We start from the raw sequence: 23,124 nt of genomic DNA on the forward strand, positions 1-23,124 counted from the left end.
TTAGAGACATTACTTGTATGGTGAGAGATTCGAGATGTACTCGGATCGTAAAAGTCTCAAGTACCTTTTCTCCCAAAAGGACTTGAACAACAGACAAAGAAGATGGGTTGAGTTCTTGGAGGACTATAATTTTGACTTCCAGTATCATCCAGGCAAGGCAAACCTGGTAGCAGATGCCTTAAGCCTGAAATCTCGTGGGACTCTGGCCTGTTTGGCCATTCAGAAATGGAAGATGCTTAAAGATTTGGCAGAGATGGGATTGTATTATTTTGATGACGATGTTAACAGTGAGCCAATAATCTTGTTTAGTCTTGTGGCTCAGCCTACTCATGTTGTACGAGTGATTGAGTCACAGAGACAGGACCCGAATTTAGATGTCATTCACGCTTTCATCTCCAGTGGTGAGACAGTGAAAGAATGGGCCTTGCATGCACATGGGGGTCTACGATTCAGGGGTTTGTTGGTGGTTCCCACGGTTTGTCGTGAGGACGTCTTATGGGAGTTTCACACTTCCCGTTTTGCAGTTCATCCAGGTGGTACCAAGATGTATCATAATTTGAGGCATCAGTATTAGTGGAACGGGATGAAGAAAGATGTTGCTCAGTTTGTGGCTAAGTGCCTTACCTATTAGCAGGTGAAGGCCGAGCATCAGAGACCAGCCGGTTTGTTGTAACCATTACCTGTAGCGCAGTGGAAATGGGAACATATTGCTATGGATTTTGTGACAGGTCTTCCAAGGTCACGGAGGGGCAATGAAGCCGTATGTGTCATCATTGACAGGTTGACCAAGACGGCCCACTTTTTGCCTATCAAGGCAACAGATGATATAAAGAAGCTTGGTGTACTTTATGTGGAGGAGATTGTAAGGTTACATGGAGTTCTAATAACCATTGTCTCAAATAGGGATGCCAAGTTCACTTCGAAGTTCTGGGAAGGACTTCAAGCAGCGTTTGGTTAAGCGTTGCATCTTAGTACGGTATTTCATCCACAGACGAACGGCCAGTCGGAGCGTACTATCCAGATCTTGGAGGATATGCTTCGGGCATGTGTGTTTGACTTGGGTGGCAGTTGGGAAGATCATCTACTGCTTATTGAGTTTGCCTACAACAATAGTTATCAAGCGAGTATCCAGATGGCTCCATTTGAGGCGTTGTATGGTAGACCTTGTAGGTCTCCTATTTGTTGGACTGAGGTGGGCAAGACAGCCGCCTTAGGACCCGACATTGTACATGAGACTACTGAGAAGATTAAGTTGATCAGGAAGAGATTGCTTACAACTTAGAGCCGATAGAAGAGTTATGTGGATAAGCGGAGACGGCTGTTTTCCTTTGAGGTGGGAGACCACGTTTTTCTACGGGTTTCTCCACGAAAATAATTGATGAGATTTGGGAAAAATGGCAAGTTGTCGTCACGATTCATTAGACCGTTTGAGATTTTGGACTGGGTAGGAGAGGTTGCCTACAGACTTGCTTTGCCACCACAGATGGACAGAGTCCATAATATCTTTCATGTATCGATGTTACGAAAGTACGAGCCGGATCCATCTCACATTTTGAGTTGGGTTGATATGGACATTGTTGAGGATGTTTCCTACGAGGAAAGACCAGTTCAGATCCTTGACACACAGCAGAAGGTGTTGAGGAACAAGACGATACCAATGGTGAAAGTTCTTTGGAGACACCACGGAGTCAAGAAGGCTACTTGGGAGCTCGAACAGGAGGTTTGCTCCAAGTACCCAGTGTTGTTTTTTTCCTCAGGTATGTCTTAATTACGGGGATGAAATCTTTTTAAGTTGGGGAGATTGTAATTGTATGATTTAATTATACATATATATATGTGTGTGTGTGGTGTAAGTTAAATAAAAAAAAAAAAAAAAAAAAAAAAAAAAAAAAAAAAAGAGAGAGAAAAGAAAATTCAAAAAAAATGGGTGGGACCCACGAATGCTTTAAATGGTCATATGTAATAACCCGAACCTGGGGGTCAGAACCGTTAGCCGGGTCCTTACTCGAACCCAAGGTCACCTACGTCGAACTCGACATTTCTAGAGTCAAAACATCGCCATTACACTTGAATTGTGTCTTTAGGAAACATAAATTAATCCCCAAAAAGTAAAAAGAGAGAAAGAATAGGTTACATGCTTAGGGTTTGTCCAACCCTAAGTAGAAGAATCAACCACTCATGGTTGATGGAGTTGAAGACAGAACAATCTCCATCCTTGGATTCATCATCTTTGAGCTTTTCTTCCAAACCTTAGCCCATTCTTTGTTTCCCCTCTTTCGCATGTTTTTCCAGAGAGAGTATAATATCACGATACAAAAAACTAAAACCTAATATTCTCTTTTTTCAATTAATAAATTAAAAACTCCTTAAATAAAATAAAAACTAACCATAAACTAATGGCTCACTGGGCCTTAAGTAACAAACCCTATTAAAGCCCATAAGTTACAAAAATAAGCCCAAAATAAGAAAAACCCGTAATGCTGTCAGGTACTAGGGGATTGATCCCACAGGCTTGGAGATCAATCCCCCAAGGGCATTTTTAGTTATGTGAATAGTGGGGGATCGATCCCCCAGAGTTGATCCCCAGGGTTTTCCTTTAAGCCTTATTTAGCTCTATTTTGGCCCTAGGCTAATTGGTTTGCTTCTTCATCTTTGGGAACATTATCAAAGGCCTGAAAGGCTTTAGTAAATGTCTTTGCTTGACTCCAAAAAGGTTTTAGTGAACCAAAATTAGTCCATTTGAACCTTATTGACATGAAATTGACAAAAACATAAATTAGGACTAAAACATGAAAATAAGATAGATGCAATGACTAAAATATCCTAGTTTAGGTGCTGAAATATGCAACATTTAAGCACTTATCAATATTATTGTTGTCGTGCATGCTATTAATGCTTATACAACTTGCATGCATGCTTTTGTTCATAATTTAGAATTTAATTTAATTATTTTCTATGTTTAAGATTTAATTCTCATGATCATATTTAATTTAGAATTAAATTGTGGCATGCTAGTAAATTAGGCTTTGGTATATTTGTTAACATATATTAAAATTGGAGTACTTGATAAAGTATTGCAACTTTTATTTAATAATTATCTTTTGTGAAAGTTTAATTCTCATGGTCGTACCTTGCATGAAATTAACTTATGATATGCTTTTAAATTAAGTCTTGGAATGTTCTTTAACATACTTTAATTTGAGAGCATTTGGATGAGTATGAAAATCTAGAGAATTTAATTAAAATGATTAATTAAAATCTATTTAAAGGTTCCATTGGTATAATTAAGTTTTTAACTTGATATTGGGGATGACTATGACTTGTATGCTAGCATATATTGATTTGGAACCATTTGATGTTGTTTTAGAATTTAAGGATTTGATTATCATGATTTAATTAAATTCCACTTTACTGTTTCAATGACCTAATTAAGTTTTGATGTGGTATATGTAATGACCATGCTATATTGTATAACATGTGTTAATTAGGGATCATTTAATTGAGATTTGAAACTTAGAGAAATTAATTAGCTTGCGTAATTAATTTCCGTTTCTATTGCGTTATTGATTTAATCATGTTTTGACATTGGTAGTATGTTTAAATCATGATTTTAGACTTGTATTAGATTCTTCGGTTTATGTTTACAATATTGAATTATATTATTATAGTGTGTAATGAATCACACACTGAAGATTCGACATGTGATGTTGTTATAGCGTGTAACGAATCGCACTCTGAAGATTCGACATTGTCATCCTATAGTAGTTATGGATTTAGAGCATGTATTGTGTGGCTACAACCTACTTGTGCATGGAATGTAGTTTCGTGCTTTATATATATTATATATAAGTTGTTAACTTATTTATTTTGGAGTCACTTAGGATATTGTTCCAGAGACATGGCTAGAGTTTGGCTCTAGTACGGGAGGTATGAGTTCCCCCCATTTATAATGGGCACTTAGGGTGGTATTCCCAGCGGGTTAATGCCCGGAATAACCGTAGTTCTTGGCATTATCCAAGATTTGATGTCCAAGTCTCCAACTATTTGTTTTCTCATTCAATTCCAAATTGACAACCAATGTTTAATTATGACTTGTGGTTTTGGTTATTGGCAATTTAATGTTGTAAGTACATTTATGCTTTATGATTTTAATGAATCATCGCAGGTTTTAATGTTGTTAAGTACATTCAGGCATTAAGATTTTTAATGAATTATTACAGGTTTTGATGTTGTTAAGTACATCTATGCTATATTATTCAAATGTAACTTATGGATGAACCTATAGATTCATTTGGAATATAGACGTTAGGTGGTAAGATCCACTTCGGTTGTTTTCGCATTTTAGATTTCAAGTTAATAACTTTAAGAATCTATATCCTGTTGCCTCGTATAACATGCTTCTATGCTATTGAAATTGTATTAATGATGTGATTATGCTAGAAATGATCTAAGGTAGCTTAGGATGCTCACTGAGTCTAACCTTTGACAAAAATGTTAGGTGGGATGAACCACAATTATTAAATTTTGTGAACTTGTAAAACTTAGGTCCTTGCATGCTCATCTTCTACGAGTAGCTTTATGTTACTCACCCAAAAGTTACTGGGGATATTTTTAGGTACAGGAATCAAGATTGAGATTCTCATTATGCTTAGGCGATTAGTGGACTTGACAGTACCATTTTGTGAAGGTTGGATTGAAATGCCATTTGTAGCCTTATTTGTCAAATGTGTACATTTGATTCTAAACTTGTAACATGTGCCTAAGCACACTTTTCGATTCTCAGTTTATGTATATGATATGAGGCAAAGTGTAATGACCCGGTTATTTTCATTTCTTTCCCTTTCTTCAAATTTTGCGGATAAATTTTTTTCATTGTCTTTTCCTTTTCGGGTTCGATTTTCCGCCTCTTAGTATCATCTCGAGTGCTCGGAAATGGTTTCTGAGACTTTTTCCTTTGGATTGACAACTTCCTTTGAGGACCGAGTCATTTCTACATTTTTTTGTTTTTTGACACTATTCATTTTTCGTCTTTTCCTTATTTCGTCCTCTTCTCGTTTTTCACTTTTACTTGCATAACCTCATTTTTTGTGCTCAGATTTGATTCCAGTTTTGCATACATCCATGATATTTAAATTCCATGACATCTACATTTTTACTTTTGTAGAAATGCATATTAAATGCTTACTTTCTTTATAAAATCCATGAAAATAAGACTTTTTGCAATTATCCATTACTTGAGGGGTTTTGGGTAATTAAGTAAAGTAATTATTTTTCGTCTTAAGGACCATTTTGCAAATTAAATTGGAAGATATTTTCAAAAGGGACCTTTTTGCAATTTCTGAAAAATGTGACAAGTGTCACATTCCTATGGTGCCACTTGTTGAGTTTGTGGTGGAACCACTTAGAGGCTTAATCTCATGACAAATGGAGGCTGGAGATTCACCCACTTGTTGTCCTAAGATTGGTGCATTTGTTGGCATGGATGGTTGACAAGTGTAGGGTTAATATTTAATCTTGGAAGCTTACTTGGATTCATGACAAGTGTAGGACTCAACCTTTAGTCTTGCATTAATGTGTGTGTGAGAGGTAGTGCAAGAGCACCTAGTGAGTGGAGAAGCCCACCAATTTAGCTTAGGGTTTACACATTTTAATTCATTCATCACTTTCCTCTCAAAAGCCCTAAGGAAGCCACCATTGGAGAAAAGCTTGACTATTACCTTTGACTTCATTTTTGGTGCCCTTTCACTCACCTTAGAACTTTGAACTTGGAATACTTTAGGCTCCTCCCACTCTCCTCTTCAAAACCCTTGAAGAATCTAGCCTAACTCCTAGTTTTACTTTGGTATCTAGAGATTCAATTCTCTAGTGAGGTATTGATCTATTATTTTGAAGTATTTTTATGTCATTATTGAGTGTTTTACATGCATGGAAAAGAATGACTTGTATTTTGCCCTTAAACTGTTTTAACTTGAAATTAATCTTGTCAATTTAAATATAGGATATGAAAATATACTCAATTAGCTTTCATTTAGTTTTGGTTTCATGTAATTTGGATTTAAAATGAATTAGTTATGAATTTTTGAAGTTACAAGCTAGTTGCTGGAAATTTGAAGCTTTTCCTTTTCGGTCTGGAAATAAATTTTTATATGGAGCTATAGTGCTTCAATTACCTTGAAATTTTTACTGGAACTTCCTCCATGAGTTTTACACTACTCAGAATTTGTTTACGATTTTAGAGCATATTGAAATTTTTTAAAAAAATCCGAAACTATCTGCTGTCCATGTTTTTATTGTAGCTGGAAAACATATTTTTAGATTATTTATTTCACTAACCTTTTGACATTGGATCATGGGTTAAATTTCCAGTTTTATACTCTCATATGTTTACTTCCAAAATAAATTAGGTTTGCCCGATTTGGATGTCAAATGAATTTTTCATGAATTTTCAAAGTTGGAAGCTATAGGCTGAAAATATGTTTTCTGGGCAGAATTTGTTTCAAAGTTGTGGTTCAAAACTATTTTAATTGGGAAAATATTTTATTAAACTAAATTGATATTATTAAATTACAGTGTTTAAGCTTTCATTGGGCTTTGGATTCATTCAATTTGGTTTAGAATTGAATTTTTTATGAATTTTACAAGTTGAAGGTAGCAAGCTGAAAAATCTGTTTTGCGGACCGAAAATTTGGGGCGATTTCATTTCGGTGGTAATTGGGATTTTCATTCCAATAGAGGTACGGAATGTTTTAGGATTATTTGTGTGTTGTATTGTGTGTTTGTCATGATCATACAACATATATGTATGCCTTGTATCAAATCTAGAAAGCTAATAATTTTTATTTCTTTGTATAAGATTTAAAATTTATGATGATGTATAACTTTGATTTGAATTGTAACATGCTAGAAAATTATGCTTAGATATGTTGGTTAACATATATTAAATTTGGATCATTTGATTAAGAATTACAACTTTTATTTAATATTTTTCTTTAGTGAAAGTTTAATTCACATGGTTGTATCAAGCATTAAATCAAGTTGTAATGTGGTATTTAAATAGGCCTTGGCATGTTCTCTAACATAGATTAAATTGAGGGCATTTGGAATTATTTAAAAATCTAGAGGAAATTAATTAATTAGCTTGATTAATTTGGTTTCAAGTGTTTTAATCACTTAACTTGTCATTTGATGTTATATATATGATGACCATAACATGTCTTTCAATATATATTAGATTGAGGTTATTTGGATTAACTTGAAATTTAGAGAATTTAACTATTTATGTTTAATTAAATTCTACTTTATTACTCCATGGATTTAATTGCATTTTGAAAATTGTTTCTATATTTAAATCACGGATTTGGATTTGATGTATGTTCACTTGATTACTTTTGAGCATTGGATAACATAGTTGTTTCTTTTATATTCACGAGAATATGTATTTCCTTATTGAATATATTGTTGCTATATGTAAGGAATTGCACACTTTGTATTTGACATCTTACAAGCCATCGTATTTGTGAATTTTGAGCATGTATTGTATAAGTTTCCAAAATTTAGATTGTGCTTGGTAAATAGTTGATATCTTGTATAGACATGTTAATATATATACGTTGTTGCACAATTTGTTGATTTTGGAAACTTGGGGATGTCGTTGTTTGGCTACGGCTAGGACTTGGTTCTAGTACGGGGGATTGTCCCTCTATACAGTCTAGTGCGCACATAGGGAGGTTACCCATGGGCTAGTAACCCTAAAGTAACTATGTTGTCGGTCTGATCTGGTGTGACGTCCGAGTATCTACTTTGTTTGATTTTGTATTTCATTTCAAGTTGATAAGTAGATGATATCGTAACTTGTTGTTCCTTATTTGATTTCCTATTTTGAGCTTATGATGTAGCTTTGTGAAAGCATGCTTCATGCGTTGTATCGAAAATTCTATTGTTGGTTAAATTGCATCAATATCATAATTTGTGTTTTGATGTTCAAATGTAGTTTAGGAATGACCTTATAGATTCATTTTGAACATAGACGTTAGGTGGCATGACTCACACTTGTTGTTTTCGTACTTTGGATTTCAAGTTGAAGACTTTGAGAATCTATATCTTGTTGCCTTGTATAACATTTTTCCATGTTGTTTGAATTGTATGAACAATGTGATTATGAGAGAAATGATCTAGGTAGCTAAGGATGCTCCCTGGGTCTCATCTTGACATAGACGTTAGGTAGCATAAGCCCCTTTAACATGTTTCACCATAAGGTGATAAAATTGTAAAATGCTAGGTCGATGCATGCTCATCTCCTACGAGTAGCTTTATGTTATTCACCCCTACGATACTGGGGCATATTTCAGGTACAGGACTCAGGATTTGAAGATTCCATTGCTCCTTGGATGGCTTACAGTTTCTATGTTTTTATTTTATGTAAGTGTTAGCATAAGATGCCTCTTTGTAGCCCTATTTGTTTAAACTTGTATTCGTTGATTCGTATATGTAAAGTGTACGTAAGTGCACTCTTTTCAATGTATTTAACATGTATGAGATGAGGCCGGAGGCCAATGACATGTATCTCGTTTTTTATGCACTTTTGTTTTCAAAGTTTATTATGAAAATATTAGAAAATGTTAAGTCATTACTTTATAGCTTTCGCATCGGGTGTTGGAATTTCATATCTTTTCTGCCCGGACTCAGAATCAGACGATTCTTGAGTCTAATTTTGTTTATTTTTCGTTGTCCTTCCAATGGTGCCCACGGTGGCACCCTTTTCAGTGAGAAATGACCATTTTGCCCATAGTTCATCTCTTTTCGGGTTAGGCATTCTTGCTTCATTTGCTTGGCTCATTTGAGTTCCGTGGCTTCATGGAGAATCATTTTGGGGCCTTAGGGATGACGTACATCTCTTGAGGTCATTTGGCTTCTTTCGTTTCTGCATTTCGGGTTTGTTATCGGGTTAACTTTCGGTTCATCACTAACGCACCGGGTTGAGAAATCTGGGTCGTTACACCAAAGGCTAAACTTCATTTGAAGTCCATGTTTATTCATAAGTGATGTATTTTGCCTTTAATGAGAATATAAGAGGAAGCATGCGTTTTAGTATGTAATTGCACTGGAGTATGCTTTATGTATAAAATTCATCCTGTAGTACTCTTTTAATATGTATGAGGTATGGCCAAGGGCCAAACACCATTTTGTTTTCTTTTATATGCTATGGTGTCGTATTTCATCATTTTTAGGCAACTTTATGAAAAATTAAGGTTTGAGGGGTCACATTTTGCATTGGAGTTATTTTGAGGCCGTAGGCCATTGTAGCGCATCTAAAATATCATTTTATGTATGCGTACATGTTCATATTTCATCAAAAACACTTAAGTTGCAACTTTTGACCTATTTTTGGAATGATTTATGGATTTTATGCAAAAATTCATGCGTTGTGCGAGTTTCAAGCTTCTCTTTTGATTTAGCATGTTGTGTATGCTAGAATGAGGCTAGGAAATGTTTTCAAACATGTTTTGGAACAATTGGAATGCTTACATAGCATCAAGGTTGGGCTGGGTGAGTTTTGCACATTGCATGAGCTTTTCAATTGCTGTAGCAGATGTGTCGGTCGGCTGATGAGGACTATCGGCCGGCTGACAAGCCTCGAGGGTCCATTCAAGTAGGTTTTTTAGGAAAATCATCGTTTCGGCTGACCGATGATTGGGCTTCGGTCGACCGATCCTCCCTGGAGCCTTCTATTTTTAGCTTTCCTTGGACAACTTTGTTATACTAACTTTAGGGGATCATATCTCACTCATTTGTTATCCAAATCATGTTGTTCTTAAGTCTAAATTCAAGATCTAGAAGTTAGCTTTCCAATGGTATGAAATATTCATCAAAACTCCAGCTATAGTGAGAGTTATTCCAGTTTTAGTGAGATATGTTCGTGGTATCTACTAAACGGAGAAGGCCACTTTGTTTTAATTTCATATCTTTTCCATTCGCACTAAGAATCAGGTGATTCTTGAGTCTAACTTTGTTCATTTGTCATTTTCTTTCCAATGGTGTGTAAGGTGGCACCCATTTCAGTGTGAAATAACCACTTTACCCTTGGTTCATTTCTTATCAAGTTTGGCATTCTTACTTCGTTTCTTGGCTCATTTGAGTTTCGTGGCTTCATGGGGAGTCATTTTGGTGCCTTAGGGTTGACGTACATCTCTAGTGCCCATTTTACTTCTTTCGCTTCCGCATTTCGGATCCATTATCGCGTCATTCTTTCGGTTCATCACTGACGCACCGAGTTGAAAAACTTGGGCCGTCATAAGTGGTATCAGAGCTCCCAGGTTTGAATACCTTGGACGATGGGTTTTGGGTGCATTTCATGCTTTTGTTGATTTGTTTTGAAATGTTCACATGCTTTTTGATAACATGTTTACGTGCCTTTTTATAACATGCTCGGTATGATGATATGTTTTCTACACTTATATGCTTATGTGCTTAAAAGCATCTTTGTTTGACATGTATGATCATTTGCATAAGTGCTTAATTGTGTAAAAGGATTTCTTTGATTGCTTTAGTATGACTGCATGTTGCATACATTGATGTGCTATTTATTTGATGCATTCAGTGAGTGAGTTGCATTCGATCATGATAACTCATGTTATTATTGATCTTCTTTCCCTTTCACGCATATAGTGTCACAGTGTTGACTCGCGGAAAGTCTTCTCGTTAGGACTCATGTGGGCGTAGAGTTGTAGTCTCTATCTGGTGAGATGAGACGTAGGCCATGGAGGCACCGTTCCTCTCATTTCTTTTGTCTTTTCATGATGTAGTCATGGTAGTGTTAGAGGTGTCGGTGTCATCTCTTAGGACTTCATAGTGGTCTTGATGTCATTGATGTCATTGAGGTCTTTGTTTTTAGCGTCATGGGACAATGAGTCATGATTGACTCGAATCCTTCCTTGAGGAGTTAGGAAGTTGCCTTGTGAGCCTCAAAGCGAAGTTCTCGTGTCTTGCCCTCTTAGGGCGATGGTTTCGGGATTTGGATGGGTGTGTTGGCCTAGATTCCTTCTTGTGTTGACTTGGTTAGCTCTTATGAGCTATGATCGGTTGATCAATTAAACATCAACCTTCGCAATAGCACGAATCATTGTAAAATAGGGCTATTGGTTGGGTAAGTCGAACCACTGGGACTGCGCTAGTCTATGGCAACCTAAGTGTCTAGAATTGTTCTTAGAATGATAAGGGGTTTATAGAGGGTTTTGTTTGTTTGTCACTTAAACTTAGAACTTAGAATGCATAAAATAGTAATGTGCTAGGAAGTAAAGAGATATAATACAAGTAAAGAAGCCTAAGGAAATGAATCCGCTCCATCCCTAAACACATGCTAGATTAGAGCTAAATTGGGGAAACAACATAAATATGTGACCATGGAATGCTACAACCAAAATTGCTACATTCCTTCAAGAAATTCATGAAATCAATGGCAAGTATAACCTATCAAAGATGCACATGTTTGAACTACCTAAACTAATGTGTAGCCTTGGACATGCTTACTAAGTTAGAGATTATCAAGCCTTTAGTCACATGATAGGAGCACATGAAGTCAAGAGTCAAGAATAGTCCATCAAAGGAGGGTCCTAAGCTATGGAATATCAAGATTCTCATACAACATGCCAAGAAACCCATTTCACAATCTCATTTCCAATGTCACTATAGAAATGCAAGGCATACATTCATAAGAAAATATGATCTAAGACAAGATAATACATTCATCATAATCATTTATAAGAAATTAGGTTCATTACATCAAGTGTAACTCTAGATTGTGAAATAATCACATATATACATCATTTTCCCCAAAATAAACTAAGGCTAGAAAATGCTTACTAGAGAGGGCTTCATCACCTCCCTAGAAGAGGGTTTAGTTACCCATGGTGGCTCTAAATGAAGGAAGAAGCAAGGCTTTCCCCTCTATTTTCGAGCTTCCTCCTTGAAGCTTGAAGAACACCTCCTTTCTTGCTCTCTTCTCTCCCCTCTATCTTGTAGAATTGAAGCTTAATGTATTCTGTGGCTTCCCTCTCTTATCTTCTAGAGATAAGGCTCTAGAAACCTCCACCAACCAACATCTCCAACCAACCATTAAAGAGGAAAATTAGAATTGAGGAACCCAAGATGCAAGTGGCTGAAAATGGGCCATTTCCGGATGCAATTCTGCCCTAATTTCGAGCACTCGAAATAAGGGCTCGAGCACTCGAAATTGGAGAAAAATGCTCCATTCTTGCCTTGCTCCGCACAGACCTACTTCGGTTAAACAGCCATAACTTTGCGTTCCAAACTCCGAATGATGAACCGTTTGAAGATTTAGAAAGCTAATTCAGAGCTTTAAATACTTCATGTTTTGGTAGAGATCCAATTCTCATGGATGTTTGGTCGAAATTGAAGATCAAGGCAGAATTTCATTGCTGCCAGGCAGTTCTGTGCACCTCTGGTAACAAGGCCATAACTCTCTGCTCTGAGCTCCGAATGATGAACCACTTGAAGATTTGGAAATCTGATTCAGAGATCTAAATCTTTTATGTTATGATGGAAGTCCATTTCTTGAGTTTGGTAGGTGAAAATGGTGAACAAAATTCGTGCTTCACTGCTGCCAGAAATTCAGCTTTTGAGCACCTTGTTGATCAAAAATCCACAAGGGCTTATTTTTGCTCCCTTTTTGCAATTAAACCTGAAAATGCATAAAAAAAAAACACAAATGAAGATAATCTACTTAATTAAACAAACAACGGACTTAACTAATGCAATTTAGGGCGCTTGAATATACAGTATTCGGCGCTTATCACACCCCCAAACTTACATTTTGCTAGTCCCTTAGCAAAACTACAATGAAAAACTTAATGAAAAGACAACCATGGGCATGCTACTACAAAAATATCATCCATGGTAAAATAAGATAGATACATAGCTCAAATACAACTTGAAACAGACAAAAACTGGAGATGGGGTCATTGGGAAAACTACCTTGCATATATGAAGCATTGATACAAAAATTGGCTAAATACATTTCCACATACATGCATCAACATCATCGTCCATATGAATAACTCAATTGTCATCTCTTAAATGGAAATCAACTCTACTTCAGTGAAAGTGAATTGGATTCTCAATATGCGGCTTTTACTTTCTTTTCCAATTCCAAGGCACAAGTTTTCAAATCATTGAATTCCCCTTTAAATGAGGTCCCTAAGGCATGATTTTATTTTCAAGACAACTTTTGTTGCCTGTTAACAATTTATTATAACTCAAAAGTGAAACATAAAATGGTTGTGCAGTGTTGAAATCCTTTAAGCTTTCTAACCAACCTATGTAGCGAGCGTTAGGCCAACAACTCCCAAACCAAACGGCTTTAGGGTGCTAAGTTTAAAGACACTCCTAGGGCTTAATAGCTCAAGTTGGAAAGGCTACGAATTCCAACAAACCATATTTATTACACACATTTTTTTTCAATGACCGTGCAATATTTAAGTCCTTTAAGCTTTCTAACCAACCCTTGTAGCAAGCGTTAGGCCAACAACTCCCAAACCAGACGGCTTTAGGGTGCTACGTGTAGAGACACTCCTAGGGCTTAATAGCTCGAGTTGGAAAGGCTACGAACGTCAACTGGTCATTTTTTTCTTTCTTTCTCAGTTTTTTTTTTTTTTTTTTTTTTTTTTTTTTTTTTTTTTCAACTTAAATCATGCCAAAGATATTCATCTATCAGGTTCATCAAATCAGATTAACTAGGCCAAGGTCAAGGTTGATTAAGTTGCATGCCTCACAGTTAAGTTTCCAATGTGCATCTGTGCATTGTGAAGCTTATAAGAGTGTAAATCCAGCAAGAATCTAATTGAGACATTTATACAAACTAATTTGAATCTACATGATCATTGCAACTCAAATTTTCTTTATTTTCAAAAATATCAGCTGCTTCTATACACAAAGTTTTAAACATATGCTTTCATCTCCAACAGGTTTCAAATTCCATTATCATTGCTTAGCAAAAATTATGAAACCAAAAATATGCCAAAAATGCAATATTGCACCCCCAAACTTGAATGTCACATTGTCCGCAATGTGTGAAGATAAGCATACCAAACTAAGAGCAAAAAAGGGGGGAAAGGAACAATAATACCAAGTGGAGTGACAAAGGCGAAGATGTTCAGCTATGTGAGTGCGCAACTGCATCCCCCAAACTTGGACATGAAAACCTATCAAAATACAACAAATATACACAGGTAAAAGCATAGGTCTCTTAAGAAAAATCAAAATAGAAATGAAAACACTAAGATGAATGTTATTATAAGGTAAAAATCCATACAAAATACAAATTGGCACACATGAGTCATAAGTTTAAAATGGAAAACAAAATAATGCCAAAAGCCGTGCATTTAGAGAGATGAAGTTAGCTTAGGCAATTCGTCAAACACTTGGTGTGCAATACAAAAAGGAAGAGGGCCAAAGGTTAATTAGAGATGAGAAAATCCAAAAATTTAGCCCTACAAATGCAATACACAACTCCCAAACAATCACAAATCCTTCACACAAGCAATCCCATCCTCCATTGATCAAAAATTGAAAGAAAAAGAGGGTTAGACACTTACCCAACAATGGAGAACATAAGGCCCATTATTTGTGGTTAATGGAAGATGTGGATGAAAGATTGATGGATGGGTGGGTAAGCATGCATGGGGAGGTGCATGCATGCATGCATGGTGGGAAATGTGGGGTGGAAGTGGTGGTGCATGCATGAATGCATTTCCTTGTGTGGTGGTTTGGTTATGGAGGGATGGAGTGGTTGAGTTGTAGAGAGGGAAAGATGGGTTGTGTGTGGGTTGGTTGGTTTGTGTGGATGTTGGTAAGGCTCGGTTAAGAGGGATGAGTGGTTGGTGTTGGGCTCGAGCACTCCAAATGGGAGTTGGAGTGCTCGAGTTTTGGGCAGTGGGTTCGGGATTGTGAGGATGGTGTAGTTGGTTCACACTTCGAGCACTCGAAATGGGACTTCGAGTGCTCGAAGTCTTGGCAGTGAGTGAGGGAGATGTGGGTTGAATGGTGTGAGGCCGAGAGGGATGGTGGTTGGTTTGGGAGGTGAGAGGGATGGTTGAGAGGGATGGCATACATGTTGTTAGAGGAGGTTGTGGGTTGGAGAAGAGAGAAGATGGTGGTGTTGGTGTTTCGAGCACTCGGCAGGGGAGGTTGGAGTGCTCGAATTGGGACCAGTAGGCTCGGGGCGTTGGCATAAGGTGTTCGAGCACTCGCTAGGGGGAGCTCGAGTGCTCGAAATAGAGCCAGTAGGTTCGGTATGTTGGGGTTGGCTATTAAGAGAAAGAAGGTGGAGTTCGAGCACTCCAAATAGGCTCGGTGAGTGCTCGAACGGAGAGCAGTGAGTTGGGTGGGTTGGTGCATGAAATTCGAGCACTCAAACTAGAATTTAGAGTGCTCGAAAATGGCTCAGTAGGCTAGGGGGTGAGCTCGGCTGTGAGGACTGAAGCAAGGAGTGAAAGGGAAAACATGCAAGACAGTGAGCACCATGGAAGTTGAATTTGTTGCAATGGAATATGGAATGTGAGCAACATGGAAATGGAAGCTGATCAAAATGGAGTCCATGCATGGAAATTCCATGCATTTGCATTTGCAATCTCATTCCATGGGAGACAGTGAGCACTATTGCATGCATTTTCATGCATTTGCAACATCATTCCAGGAATTTTGCAAGTTGGCGACTTAGAAACAAAAAATTTTGCATGTCATTCCCATGGAATGGAAGAATTTCTAAAAATTTTCAAATTGTCTCATAATGCTTGAATGAACTGAAGAAAATTTTCAAATTGCATCATCTTTGGAAAATTTCCAGACTTTGAATGAATTTGAAAATTTTGGAATTTTTGAATATCTCTTCAATGCAACATCACACAATTCATGGAAAATTTTTAAAACTTGCAATGTCAATCCAATGCATGGATTAATTTTTTGAAAATTCTTCAAACTTTGCAATTGTGCACCAATGCTTGGATGAATGTAGAAAATTTTTAAACTTGGCAACTTTTCTCTAATGCATGGAATTTTTTTTTTTTAGAAAAAAAACTTGTCAACCTCAATCCAATGCATGGATGGAGCTTCTTCCTTCTTCTCAACATCTCCAATGCATGGAAAATTTCAAACTTTGCAACAATTTGGGAAAATTTTCAAACCATTCCACATCACTTTAAGCTTTTGCAACCTCACACGATTCATTGAAAATTTTTGAGAATTTTTTTTTTTTTTTTTAAGAATGCAATAAAAATGAGAGTTTATGCATATGAGTAGCATTCCAAAGCCAATGAAATTGCCGGATAGAGCTGAAAATTTCGAGGAGTTAAAGAAAAAGTTTCAGAAGGTCTAGGAAAGCCTAATGTGAAGTTTGGAACGCAATTAGAGACACTTCCAGAAGAGGTCAAATTTTTGGCTTTCCTTAGCGAATTTCTAGAAAACTCAAGGCTCAGGTAATTTTATTGGGAGAGGGAAGCTTGAACATCGAAAGAATTTCTTCCCTTGCTTTGCTAAATTTAATGTCGATAGCTAGACGAAGTTAGAGCAGGCACTAATCCTCAAAAATCTCGATAGCTAGACACACCGAGATTAGGTTAGTCCTCCTTACCCTATACCATGTCTCTCTAGAGATTCAAGCTTCCCTAACTAAGAAAGTTCATTTGGAAGCGGAAGAAAAAGAGCTTGAAGACAAAAGTTGGAAAGAGGTAACGGAAAGACCTCAATCCACACTTCATCCTCAATGAAGAACTTTAGACTATGGGGCTGATTTGGATTATAGGAAGATGGAGTAGGTGAGAGTGCACCTAGCAAAGGTTTTTGAAGGGTCATATTGAGCACGGGAATGCTCGACAACTTATCCTTCAAAATTTCAACATCCTCCTCACACTTATCCGGCGGTTCGGGCTCAACAACTTGAGACAACTTAAGTGAGGGAATGGGATGAGATGCAAGCTCCCAAGAAAGAGATACATTTAATGTTGACCAAGGAAGAGAATGAATAGGTGGATGAATATTAAGCAAAGAATTCACCTCCGAAATGGAATTGTCAACATTAAAATCCTCACAATTGAAATGAGCCAAACAAGCTTTTAGAGGATCCTCCATTGAAGGAGGTGCATCAAGCAAAGGATTATTTAGGGGTTGTTCTGGAGTTTTAAAGGATGCAATCTCATCATCTTTTTCCTCATTTTTAACCACAAATTCTTCCATTTTATGAGTGGCAACAATTTGATCTTTAACCACAATTTCATCATTTTCACATGTAATAACCACTTGTTCATTCTCATGATGAAAGTTACTAGGAGTAATCTCATCATTCATAGAATTTTCTTTTGGATTGGCCATAAATTCAAATGAAAATGTTTCCTCCTCTTCATGATTTTTAGCATTAATCCTTTGTTGAATTTGAGATATTTGGTCATCTATCATTGCACTAACTTGGGACTGGTGATATGGTACCACTTGATTGATAGACTCTACTGTGGATTGCATGCTAGCAAGGGAGGCCAATAGTTGATTGTTGGAGTCCATCATTTGCGTGTGCATAGACTCCATCATTTGTTTGTTAGCAATAATTAGCTCATCCAATGGAGATGGTGGAAAAGGAGAAGAGGGCTGGAAATAATGATCATTGGGTTGAAAATTGGCTTGAAAATGTTGCCCATGAGATTGTGGGGCTGAATTTTCCATGTCATGCCACAAGAAATTTTGGTGATCTCCCCTACCCGAGTCATAACCATTGAAGTATGGATCACTACCCGGTTCAGAGAAATTTGCATTTGGTTGCTCTAGATAAAAATCCGAGAATTGTCTCGTTGGAAGACAATCTCTTGTATGATGTGTATTACTAGAGCAAAAAGCACAAAACGCATGTGGTGTGTAAAATTGAGTTAGAAGATAACTACCCTCCATCTAGGACTTAAACATCAACAACACACAACATAATCAACACAACAATTCTTTATCATCAACTCCACATACAATGATCCCTTTCTCCTCAATTATCAAGACAAAAATTAAAATGGCCACGACAAGGACCGATGCTTGAACACGAAATTAAAACAATTGAAATAGCCTCGATAAGGGCTTGCAATTTAAGTACTTCTAAGCTTAACACATGCACAATATCCACAATTTGAAACTAGAAGGTCAAGAGACTTACCTGGGGTCCTCTAGACTTACTATTTTCTCAATTTTCCTCGGCAAGCCTTGAGTTTCTAGAATCTCACAACACGAAGATGATCAAAACACACAAGGAATATTCACAAGACACAATATTCACAATCAAACTAAAATGAACCCTAGAATTTTGGTCGCTAAACCGTTTGCAGTCCCCGGCAACGGCGCCAAAAATTGATCAGTTGATCAATTAAATATCAACCTTCGCAATAACACGAATCATTGTAAAATAGGGCTATTGGTCGGGTAAGTCGAACCACTGGGACTGCGCTAGTCTATGGCAACCTAAGTGTCTAGAATTGTTCTTAGAATGATAAGGGGTTTATAGAGGGTTTTGTTTGTTTGTCACTTAAACTTAGAACTTAGAATGCATAAAATAGTAATGTGCTAGGAAGTAAAGAGATATAATACAAGTAGAGAAACCTAAGGAAATGAATCCGCTCCATCCCTAAACACATGCTAGATTAGAGCTAAATTGGGGAAACAACATAAATATGTGACTATGGAATGCTACAACCAAAATTGCTACATTCCTTTAAGAAATTCATGAAATCAATGGCAAGTATAACCTATCAAAGATGCACATGTTTGAACTACCTAAACTAGTGTGTAGCCTTGGACATGCTTACTAAGTTAGAGATTATCAAGCCTTTAATCACATGATAGGAGCACATGAAGTCACGAGTCAAGAATAGTCCATCAAAGGAGGGTCCTAAGCTATGGAATATCAAGATTCTCATACAACATGCCAAGAAACCCATTTCACAATCTCATTTCCAATGTCACTATAGAAATGCAAGGCATACAATCATGAGAAAATATGATCTAAGACAAGATAATACATTCATCATAATCATTTATAAGAAATTAGGTTCATTACATCAAGTGTAACTCTAGATTGTGAAATAATCACATATATACATCATTTTCCCCAAAATAAACTAAGGCTAGAAAATGCTTACTAGAGAGGGCTTCATCACCTCCCTAGAAGAGGGTTTAGTTACCCATGGTGGCCCTAGATGAAGGAAGAAGCAAGGCTTTCCCCTCCATTTTCGAGCTTCCTCCTTGAAGCTTGAAGAACACCTCCTTTCTTGCTCTCTTCTCTCCCCTCTATCTTGTAGAATTGAAGCTTAATGTATTGTGTGGCTTCCCTCTTTTATCTTCTAGAGATAAGGCTCTAGAAACCCCTACCAACCAACATCTCCAACCAACCATTAAAGAGGGAAATTAGAATTGAGGAACCCAAGATGCAAGTGGCTGAAAATGGGCCATTTCCGGATGCAATTCTGCCCTAATTTCGAGCACTCGAAATAAGGGCTCGAGCACTCGAAATTGGAGCAGAATGCTCCATTCCTGCCTTGCTCCGCCCAAACCTACTTCGGTTAAATAGCGATAACTTTGCGTTCCAAACTCCGAATGATAAACTGTTTGAAGATTTGGAAAGATAATTGAGAGCTTTAAATACTTCATGTTTTGGTGGAGATCCAATTCTCAAGGGTGGTTGGTCGAAAATGAAGATCAAGGCAGAATTTCATTGCTGCCAGGCAGTTCTGCGCACCTCTGGTAACAAGGCCATAACTCTCTGCTCCGAGCTCCGAATGATGAACCGCTTGAAGATTTCGAAAGCTGATTCAGAGATCTAAATCTTTCATGTTATGATGGAAGTCCAGTTCTTGAGTTTGGTAGGTCAAAATGGTGAACAAATTTCGGGCTTCACTGCTGCCAGAAATTCAGCTTTTGAGCACATTGTTGATCAAAAATCCACAAGGGCTTATTTTTGCTCCCTTTTTACAATTAAACCTGAAAATGCATAAAAAAAAACACAAATGAAGATAATCTACTTAATTAAACAAACAACAGACTTAACTAATGCAATTTAGGGCGCTTGAATATACAGTATTCGGCGCTTATCAAGCTACCTTGGGATGTGGGTGGTTCCGTGTAATTTGATGAGCGCTAAATATATGGATATTTAAGCACCTAAGTACGTATATGTTAGGGCCTAAAGTGATACTTCTATCCATTATTAGACTAATTTATTTTTAATGTGTATTTGTAGGTACTTTCCCAGATAAATGATTAAAACTAGGACTTTATAATGATATCGAAGCTTACAGAGTCGTTGCCGGTCATTCAGAGCAAGCCAAGACCTAAATTAGTGAAGTTTGAAGCAATTCCAACCTTAGAATTCGAGCCCAGGTGTTGAGGTTCAAGCATCACAACAAAGAAAAGAAGAAAATTTAACAAGGCAAAATGCTCGAGCATCAGTACCTTGATGCTCGAGCCTTACTGCAAGGATGCTCAAGCATTACTGCAAGGGTGCTTGAGCCGTAACCAAGGGTGCTCGAGCCTTGACCCTAAAGCTCGAGCATGAGGCGTCAAAAATTAATGAGTTGATTTTAAATGAAAAGGCTATGCTCTAGGTCTCATGCATTACCTCCATAATCGAGAACTATCCATAAAGGATCGAGCATCATCCACTGATGCTTGAGCATTGAGCCCTAGATGCTTGAGCATGGTACCTAGTGCTCAAGCCCATAAAGCTTGGATTAAGCAATGTTAAAGGAGTTCAATCCCAAAATATTCTAAGTGTTAAAGAAAAAGACGCTTCGGAAAATAGTTGAAGAAAATTAGCTAAGTGTCAATGTGATGATCGAGCACCATTTACTGATGCTCGAGCATCTATCCAGAGAAGCTCGAGCATTCGATCCTAATGCTCTAGCATGAGCCCTAAAGCTCAAGCATCCATTCTTGAAGCTCGAGCATTGCATGACATGTCAGACTAAAAGCTGCGGGATTCCTCTCTTTACCAGCCATATCTCATCCCAGTTAGGCCAGAAGACTTAAAAGCCCACCAAATACATATTTTCTTCTGTAAAAGAAGGCATAAGCCTTAATAGAAGAGGTCCGAAATTATAATCTCTTTGACAGTGTTATTTAGAAGGCTGAAGGTGTGGTGGCTTTTAGGGTTCCTACAACCTTGAAAGTGCAGATCCTGAGAAGAGAGGCGCAGTCTGTGACGATGGAGATGAACTCAACACAGATGATATCCAACCTTGTCATGAGTAGCTAATCCCTTTCTTAGGGCACTGATGTAACCCAACGTTATATTATGGTTTGATGGTTTTGACTCTAGGTTTATTTTAATATATTATGTTTTCTTGATTACATGACTATGAGCACTTGAGACAACTCAAGTGGTTTTTCATGTTGTAGTAGAACATAAATTGTTATTACCTTATCTTAGATATAATAATTTGTGTTCTATTCTCAACCTACCTTGTTGTACGGTATCTGGCGAAGCCCTGTCGGACACAAGGATAGAGGTCATATGATGGTGTTCCAACGTATTTTACAAAAGAACATTTTCATAATCTATGTTTAGGAAAGGTGGTTCATTGGCAAAGTAGTTAAAGTAGGTAGGCGAATAGTCCACGCTAACCGTAGATAGGTTATAGTTAGCTAAATTTGTAAAACATCTTTCTTTAAACTCCGAACTGAACAAATGTTATTGAGTTCAGTTTATTTGAAAATAGAATTGGTTAAAGTCCCAGAGTTGATTCAATTTACCATAGCATAACGGTTGTGGTGAAGTCAAAGCCCTAAGATTTTCCCTCTCTGATCATTCTATTTAGTTTAATTTGCTTTAATTTAATATTTTGTTTAATTCAAGTTTGTTAAATCGTGACAACCAACAAACTTTTAAGTTTTCTATAAACCATGAAATTAATTTAAAGGCTAAAACAAATTCCATCTCTTTGTGGGTTCGACATCCTTTTTGTATAGAGTTATGTCCTACACGATAGCGTACGATTGCGAGAGACACACATCAATTTTTGGCATCGTTGCCGGGGAGATTGTTTTTGTTTAGTTTTTGATTAGTTATTTTGGTTTACTAGTCTTCGGACTTTTTGATATCTCACCTTACTTCTTTTTCTTTTCAGGTACAAATTAGCGGTAAGGACAAAGACACTTAAGGGAGGAAAAGCTTCGGCTTATTAAACCTTTTGTGAGTTCTTATTGTTTTTTCTGTTACTTGGAATATTTTCTTTTTGCTACTATTAGGATTAGTAGAATCAGTGCATGTTAACTCACCAAACTAAGTCAAAACCTTTAGTGCATGATCCTGAAATAGAGAGAACTTTGAGTCAGTTAAGAAAGCTTAAAAAACACTTGAATAATATTGATAGTTCCTCTGAAAGTATAGCAGAGTAACGTGATGCACCGAGTAATAAATGGAGAATGGGTTCCACCTGTTCTTCCACCACAACCACAATTGAGGGATCATTTCATTCCTACCACATACACTACTCCTTCGTGTTTTGTTTTTCCGGATGCTGATGCAACCCATTTTGAGATCAAGCCTGCTATGGTCCAAATGCTTCTTACTTTCTATGGGTATGCAACAGATGATCCTTATAAGCACTTGGATGTGTTTTTGGAATTGTGTTCAACTATCAAGTTGACAACTCTATCTAATGATTCATTCAGAATGTGTCTTTTCTAGTTCTTTTTCAAAGATAAAGCAAGAACTTGGTTGCAATCCCTTCCAACAAATTCCATATCTTTATGGGACATGTTGCAACAGGAGTTCTTGAAGAAATATTACACTGTGGGTAAAACTACACAAATGAGAAGAGAAACCATAGTATTTTCCCAAATTCTGGGAGAACAGCTCCATGATGCATGGGAGATATATAATGATCTTTTAAGAAAGTGTCCACACCATGATATTAGTCAATGGCACTTAATACAGATCTTTTATGGTAGCCTTATAGATTCTTATAGAAATATGGCTGATGCTTCCAACAATGGAGCTTTTCTACGTAAGAGTCTGGCTGATGCTTGGGAACTGTTTGAGGCCCTAAATGAAAACTCAGTACAACATTCTTCTTCCTCTAGGTATAGGTC

Source organism: Cornus florida, unplaced genomic scaffold (assembly GCF_030987335.1).
Source record: "Cornus florida cultivar Cherokee Brave unplaced genomic scaffold, ASM3098733v1 CherokeeBrave_3.0.0_Hap2_Chr02, whole genome shotgun sequence".
Classification (NCBI taxonomy): Eukaryota; Viridiplantae; Streptophyta; class Magnoliopsida; order Cornales; family Cornaceae; genus Cornus; species Cornus florida.